An 8,779-nucleotide genomic window follows, 5' to 3' on the forward strand; every position below is an offset into this window, starting at 1 on the left:
TTGTCTACTACAATCTTGCCTGACTTACTGGTGGTAAGGTAGGTATGGACAGACCTAGCAAAGTAATGGTAAAGTAAAGATTTTAGAAGTTTATTGATACAAACTCAAAGGGTTCAGCTGTAACTGTGAAGACTGTTAAGATTTCTTTTGCTTAACACATGAACAGACTCTGGTGACAATGTTCAATGTCCCTCACCATCTGCAGTCAATGGAACTGATCTCTCGTGAGACTGATTACTTGCTCTACTCCTAGATATCCCATCTCTTCATGAAGTTCTTAACATACTTGCTTTTGGGATTTTCCACATAATACCAGTTGATTTCTTGACTTAGTCTATTTCCGCAGAAAGCCATCTTTATCCAGATGCAACAGATGCCATCCATGCATCATGGCAGACAACTTACCATTCTCCTGTGTTCTCTTGGTTATTAGGCTTGTGCCCCAAGGACTTTTGAATAATTTTAGCAAGAGCCAGAACTTGGTTTTGGGTTGCCAAAATGTCTTCTCATGGAATAGGACTTCCGCTAGATGTAATGGCCATGGAGAAGCCTGATACTATGAAAGGGGTGATAGTAATAGCTGCTAAGATAACTTGCCATCTCCTTCTATATCCAAGAACTGATCATTAACATAATCTTTGCTCATCTCCTGTGTACGTTCTGTCATTTCTCCATATTAAGAGGCATTCTGGATAAAGCATCTGCTTCCACATTAGATTTCCCCTGGACAATATTTCACTTTAAAATTAGTCAGCTAACTCTGCAACCCACCAGTGTGCTGTGGCATTCAGCCTTGCAGTGGTGAAAAATGTAGGTTAAAAGCTTATCACTACCTCTACTAAGCAAAATCTTGCACAGTTACAATCAACAAAATGTCAGTTATAGTCCTTTTCAGAGTTAGACACTCCACCTTTCCTAAGTGAAGGTGATAATTTTTAGCTGGTATTCTTGATCCATAACCAATAACAGAAGTATCTCAAAGTGGACTATGGAACTTTTAGTGCCTGGTAGCAGGGTCCATGCATCCGGTTAGTGTGTGGCAAGCTGGTGCACTGTAGATTTATAACCTGGCTTCCTGTATTTTAAGTCTCCATGTAGACAAGCTCTTAATTTACTTTCCTGACTTTGATATCAGAATTAAGACTGTACCTAAGCCCTTATTGGAAATATCTACATGTAGGATAAAGAGTAAGGCAAATTTGGGATAGGCTATTATTGGTGGCCATCCTAGGCAATCAATCAGCTGCTTTAAAACTCTTTCTTTGGCTCAGTCCAGGTATCGATCCAGACCCTGTTCCTTGTCCTTTTGGCTGTTCAAATTTATCTTTGAACTCCAGCAACCTAGACAATTCCTGCTCTTCACTATTTAAATATATAACAAACTACTTCACTAAAGTAAAACTTCTTTTAGCAGCAATTGTACTGTACCCTGGCCCAGAAATGCTTGGAGTTTTCTCTTAAATGCTCACCCTTTATCTGTTAGAGGAGTCCTCCGACTTCCAAATGAAGGACCTCTAACTCTCTACCAGCCATAGTGCTTGCAAACAATTATTTTTTCCCTTGTGTGTCTAGAGAAAACTTTATTTTCAAAATCACTTTTCTGTTTGCAACATCTTCTGTAACAAGCAGGTTAGTCTTAGAGGTCAGATCACTTCAATTCAGCCTCCACAGGCTGGCTTGCCGAATGTCACACTCCCAGACCAGGGCTAGTTTAAAAGTGGGGTTTTATTCAACTTAGAATCCCAAAACAAATACATACAGCTTGCCCAAGGCCCTCTGCTTCTGAATCCCTCCCAGCATACCTTACTCTCTGCTGCTATTACCACACCCTATTCCCTAGAACTGTCCCCTTTGACCCCCTCTGTGGACTACTAATCATTAAAGGGACAGAGCACAGATCAATCTAAGCCCGACATTCCCTTATGAGTGCTATACAGGGGACTTGTATCTTACGCGGGGGTTAGGTTCTAAAGTCAGTGCGGAAGACGAAAATCGCGTCTAGTCAAATGCTCATTGAGTGGACTGGTGGGCAGAATCGCCTGCACTACAGGTACAGTATTTAAATTGTTGTTTTTCTCTTTTTTGTTTTGTTTTGCCATGCACGTATAGTTAAAATTGCGTAAGTTGAATGTGCCTATGATATGACTCCGCTGTATATACATTTAAAAAAAAATCCTCATTCCCTTGGGGTGAAACCCTGCTCCTCTCCCATTCCTCTCTGTCTAACATGTGCAATCAGTCTATGAGAAGCCAGGGAGAGGCTACAAGGGACTTGGCAGCTCCTTGCTCATCATTAATCTTGGCTCCCAGCCAGCCCACTGTAGATGTGTTAAGGGGTGGTAGGCAGCCCAAGGGCACATATGGGCTATTGGCCACAAAACACATGTTGTAGAGGGAGCGGGTGGTTGCAAACCACAGTTGCTACTACAGCCCACATTCAGCAGTTGGGAGCTTGACAGGACCAGAGTCCTCTTTAAAACCTGGAAGAAGGGGAAGTACCAAGGCTGGAGGCAGTTTCTGGGCAAGGAAAGTACTGGCAAGAGAAGTGCTGCTTCCCTTCCCCATGTCCGGTGAAGGTAGAATGAGTAGTAATCGGCTTAATCTTCACCAAAGGAGATTTACATTAAATATTAGGAAAAACTAACTCTAAGGATAGTTAAGAAGTAGAAGTGGTTGCCAAGGGAGGATGTGGAGTCCCTGTCACTGGAGGTTTTTAAAACAGGTTGGACAAACCCTTGTCAGGGATGGTCTATGTCTATGTATACTTGGTTCTGCCTCAGTGGAGGAGGCTGGACTAGATGACCTAACGCAGTCCTTTCCTGACCTACATTTCTATGATTCTGTGTCACTAATGTAAGAGAGCACTAGCCTATGTCTTCTCCTCTCCCTGTTGGCACACTCTTTTTGTAGATTCCTGTTCCCATTTAGTACCTCTCCCATGCCATTACTCCACTTTCCATGCCTCAAACATCAAAGGAGTAGTCCACAAGTCCCATCAACTACTTTCTGCCCCTTCTCTTAGACACTGTAGGACAGCTCCTGGACCTCAGCCCTGGGCATGGATCCTCTCCCAGAGGAGTCAGAAGATGAGAGAAACTGGGAGGAACCCTTCTGCTAGCTTCATTTCCTTCCTGCAGTGCAGCTTGTTCCTACAGCAAGCATCTGAAACCAGGAAGAAAAGGACTCAGGTGGAAGAAACTGATAAAAGATTTAAATTAAAAAAATTAAATAAAAAACCTCCAATTACTTTACCCAGAAACCTCCAGCTTGTACTGTGCTCACACAGTGCACTGCCTATAACTGAATGCATTGAGAATATGCCTTACGCTTACAGCTATCTTCTGACATTAAATCAGATCCTAGGATAAACATCTCACCTTCTTATTTCAGAAATCCTAGCTACACAGCTAATCCATTTCAGGCAGAAGCTTGAGTGAACAGTGAGGCTTTGCATTAAGCCCTGAAGATTAAACTCTGGGCTCTGGAAGTTGGTAAATCAGATTTCATAGTCAGACTTCCCACTAAGAAAAACCTTTTACAAGCCATCAGATGTTTAAAGCCAGGCCCTGTTAGCAAGCGCACTGCTGCTTACCTTAATCATGGGGACAGTGCACAGAAGAAAAACATGCAGCTAGATCCTAAATCATGCAGACTTTGCAGATTAAAAAAGTAATCAAGGCTTAAATTGCCAGTGGAAGTAGACAAGGAGCTAGTATATACTTTAGAGCATTTAAGTAATATGTGCCCTATGGCCAACCCTGCTAACACTTTGAGCCAGTGTTTTCTGTATAATGAAGACTTCAGGTACAGTCCCATGGGACTCATGTTACAGTAATTCAGTCTGGATCTCAAAGGTGTGGATGACCCTGATAAGAGCCACATCTGACAGAAAATATTGTAATAAATGCAGAAACTATTAATATTAAAGGCAGTTCCAGCCACCAGGCACACTTCCAGTTTATTCCAGTAAGCACAGGTCCAAAAATATCCCTAAACTGTGAACCTGATTTACACAGAAAAGACACACCTGCAATAAAGGGGAAGGCACCATTCTTGTCCTGTGTTCCAGAAACCTATCCATCCAATCAGCATCAGCTCAGTGTTAGCTGGGTTAAGTTTAAATCATCTTCATCTCTTCCAAATTCTAACTCGTACAGGCATCAGGAAAGCACCATCTAGTTCTAATGAAAATGGATTATAGCTGAAGCGTGGAACATGAGAAAAAGTGCAAGCAAATGGCTTTATGGCGGACAAGCAGAGTTCTGGATCACAGTCACCAAGGGCTGGATGCATGAATGGATTGTCAGCAAAACTTAAGAACTCTCTAACTTTAAAAAAAAAATGTAACAAACTTTATTACGGCAGAAATTGCCTAGAGGGAATTCTGATAGAGTGAAATGCCACTTAGACTGAAGAGGCCTAAACCTGAACAAATCTAATACAGAAACAATAAAAAACAAAAATAGACCCTGGTGAGCCACAGTGCTATTTCCATATAGTCAAGTTACAGGGCAGGACCTCACTGCATTGTCCAACTATCAAAGTGGTTCAGGAATTTGAACTGGAGCCATAAACCTCTTTTTTGGTACTGGTGTTTAGATACTAAATGCCCCACACCTGTCCTTTTTGTATTAAGAGGGATATGCAAAATGTTTTGTTGAGTACAACGCTCTGTTATGGGGAAATAGGCTTCTGAGCCCGAGTTTTCACTTTATCCATTGACCCACTCCATGGGGGAAATCCCCTCTATATTCTAAGGTGAACGTTTTACGGAGGGCCTGCCTACACACAAAAAACACACTGCTTTAACTATATCGGTATAGTTCAAGTGGTACAACAATCATATCAGTATAAAATATGTTTATACTCATATGGGAAGGGGAATCAGCTATACACGAGTATAAGGCATGTTTATACCAGTATAATTGTGTCCATATTAGGGATTGAACCAGTATAACTATATTGAAAAAAAAATCATACCCCTAACCAACAGTTATACCATTGCAAAAGCTGTGTGTGGAGCAGATATCTTCAGCATTAGTGAATGTGGAACATTTAACTTTCATTGTGGGTGGGGCCTTTGCGTGTCATGGATGTACATAACTCTGTTGTTCTGTATTTGGCAATCCATACAGCACGTATTTGTGCCCTTAGATATCAATACTGCGCCCATTGAATTAATCAGTATCAGGCTCTTAGACTGCAAGCTTCACAAGGGACAGTGGCATGGTTCTCTCTCTCAGTGTTGCTTTGGTATTGTAAAGCACCCTGCACATTGATGACACTGTATTAATAACAATACTTAGCTAGGGTGACCAGATGTCCTGATTTTATAGGGACAGTCCTGACTTTTGGGTCTTTTTCTTATATAGGCTCCTGTTTCCTCCCACGCCCGTCCCGATTTTTCACACTTGTTTTCTGGTGGCCCTATACTTAGCACTAACACAGTGCCATACTTCCGTAGCTCAAAGAACTTTACAAAGGAGCATCCCCATTTTTAGTATCGCTGACCCCACACAGGCCATGAAAATCACAGAATTGGCTTAAGAATCATGAGATTTATAAAATGAATTTTGGATTCATTTGAAATTTGTTTGCCTTCTGGTTTGTGAATCTGTAGGGTGCATTTGCTTATGTTTACGCTTCTTTCTGCAACCATGAGGGCTAGAATATGGGGGGGGTGTTAAATGAAAGCTGAGATTCTTGTGCAGTTTCTTGATTCCAACAGCTGGGGCCTTAAAAAAACTTCAAATATTGCAAGACTTACCAGAAAGTTGCCAGAAGTGGTGACACTGCATTTTACAGGTGGAGAAACTAAGAAACCAGAGAGGTTATGTGACCTGCCCCCAAAACAATCACACAGCAAATAAGCAGCAGAGCTGGGAAAGAACCCAGAACTATTGACTCCATCTTGTGTCCTATCCACTGCTCTGCACTGCCTCCCTATTAGGCTGACTTAAATTCCTCTTCTGCATGAAAACTGCATATTTCTCACTTAATACAACTCCTCCTCTGACTTTTCCCCACCCCATGCTAACAGTTTCTCCCTGTTCGGAATATATATTACCATGTGTCAGCTATAACTGTTTTGGACATTGCGATCTAAGTTTGTTTTTTTAAAGCCCTCCCACAACATCTCAACAGGAACTAGCCCCCACCCCCAAACAATGATAAACAGCTGCCATCACAAACCACACCAATATTATTTCCCAAGTTGTTCCCATGGGAAAAGAGCTCCTACCCTCCTCCAGACAAACTCTGTTACCAAAATATGATCAGCTTAGAATAAGTAACAATATGCCAGCATGTAAAAGAAGTGATGATTTTTTTTCCTGGTTTAAATTAAGCCATTGCTTTTAAGAAAGTTGTTATATTAAAACTGCACAAGAAACTGTTTTGAGTTTTAATACAAGTTAGTAGGTCAGCCAAGAAAACTATTAACTTGAAAATATCATTAGAAATGTAATTCAAACAGCATGCAAGATTTAGTTTGCTGAGCATAAGAGCCACTAACAGCCATGCATTCTGTACATTCAGAAGCAATCAGTGGAAGTGCCAGCAATATGGAAACAGGAACTTTAAAGGTAGTGCGGCAAAGAGCAATTGACTAGTTATAAATAAATATTACTGCTTTCTCTGCTGCACGTTTCAGTTAAACCTTCTAGGCTGGACAGAACCTTCCAAAACTATTTTTACACTTGCTGTGTGTGAGTCAACAAGTTAGCTCTATTTCTTCAGAGTTCAAAACCAAAACAAATCTTATTTAACAATTATATGGAAAGGGAAGGAGGAAAACGATGCACTATGCTCAGTATTCTAGACTGGGCTTCAGTGGTCTTGAAAATATTATTCCATATGCAATGGAACACACATATTGTTTTTCTGTGTTATGAATTTAATGTAAAAGATGAATGACTCCAAAAATCCTTATGGGGTACACTCACCAGAGGCTGTGAGGTGTCCTCTTTGGAAGTACTTTTCTTTCTCCTCTGTCCCCATTTCTGTTACTGGTGAAAGAAGATGACAAGGCAGCTGTAGCTGTCATCACTGCAGTCACTGGAGCTTTAATCCACTTTACAATAACATTTTGTATCAAAACGTTAATCAATTACTAGCTTATAACATATCATTTTATCCCATTAGCACTTCTCAGGACCATATGGGAAACTGTTTACAATCCCTCTTTAATGAAGGCTGCACTTTTATGAACATTTACTGGAATCCCCAGATCCTAAAACAGAGTTTAATCCTGTGAGGCCTGGAGTGTCCTCATCTCTATTATAGGAGCTGAGTGTTTGCAAGACACTGCAAGACAGAGGCCTTTGAGAAAGACTCATGAGGGGCCAAGGGCAGTTTTTTCTTCATTATAAATTATGAGCACATATCTAGTGCGGAATAAAAAAAAATCTGTTGCAGTCTGACTTTGTTTCCATAAAACATCAGGTTTTACATTTGTCAGTTTTCCAGTTGTTCTACTGGTGGGGCACTTGATTAGTACATCTGTTTCTTTTCTTTAGATCTTTGTTAATGGAAATACTGATTTTTATTAAAATGACAATGACAGGACTTCAAGGACATACATTTTTATATCAATATGGTATGTACAGTGGTATAGTATACTGTTTTAACATTTTATTATTAATTATAGTTTGTAAAGTGAATTTGGATCTTTCAGGATTAGAAGTATTATAATAAAATGTAAAATAATGCATCAGAATTAAACTCTGAAAGTCTACTCTAAATCTATGGGGGAAATTACCTTTTAAACTACATAGTATGATCTTCAAATTGTCTAGGAGGAGTTTGTCCAGTTATCTTTGTAATTCACTGAAATGCTTGAAAATACAGTCTATGAAATTAATCTCTGTGTACATGTGTGAAGTTATAACTTTATCATTATAGCTTGTCGTTACTTTCAGAAAGAGTAATTGAAACATGCAACTAGAGACAAAATAGTATTAAAGCTTTCAGAATGGACATCTACTTCTGTAAACTCAAATGCCAGAAGAACCATTAAATATTACTATTGCATTATAATGGTTAAAATGTTTTAAGTGCCATAAGGGATTTCACAACACAGAACATCTGTGGGCTTAATAGTAAAAATTCTTCATGAACTATTGAAATGCTTAGTCAAAAATTGTCTTAAGGAATTGTAGCTGTATAAAGTATAACAAACAAATAAAAACAAACAAACAAAAGACAGAAGGGGGAGAGAGACTTTTGAGGTTATCATTTGGAACAAATTATACATCAGACCTTCCCCTGAGAGTACTTAGATTCTTTTCCAAATGGTAAAAACTTGGGCTCATTCAGGCAGCAAAATTGAAAGAGATCACCGGCAAAGCCAAACCAGCAGAAATGAGAATTTGGGAGTTCATGAAATGAAAATTGATCCAAGACAGGAAATTGACTTGGGCAGATGTGTAGAAAATGATGGCAACCAGAAACTGCATTATACCGTGCTGTATAAAACAATCTCTTCCTTTCCCTCCCCAAGCCATCTGCAGACGCGTAGATTTCTGGGAGGGAAATAACCCTACAGCAATGTGCAGCTGTAAAGTAACAGGGCAAAGAAAGCCCGGGTAGTACATGGGAAAGACAAAGGCAGCTGCAGTAGAATACAGATGTGTTTTGATTGCAAATTTAGGACCAAATGCTGCTTCGCTTATTCCACAAGTAGTCCCATTGTAAGAAGATTGCTTGTAAGAATAAGGGTATCAGAATCAGGCTTTTAGTCCACCTCTGCAACCACCAAATGAAAAGGGAGTCAAGCAAA

The sequence above is a fragment of the Mauremys mutica genome, chromosome 8, assembly GCF_020497125.1.
Source record: "Mauremys mutica isolate MM-2020 ecotype Southern chromosome 8, ASM2049712v1, whole genome shotgun sequence".
NCBI classification, from domain to species: Eukaryota; Metazoa; Chordata; order Testudines; family Geoemydidae; genus Mauremys; species Mauremys mutica.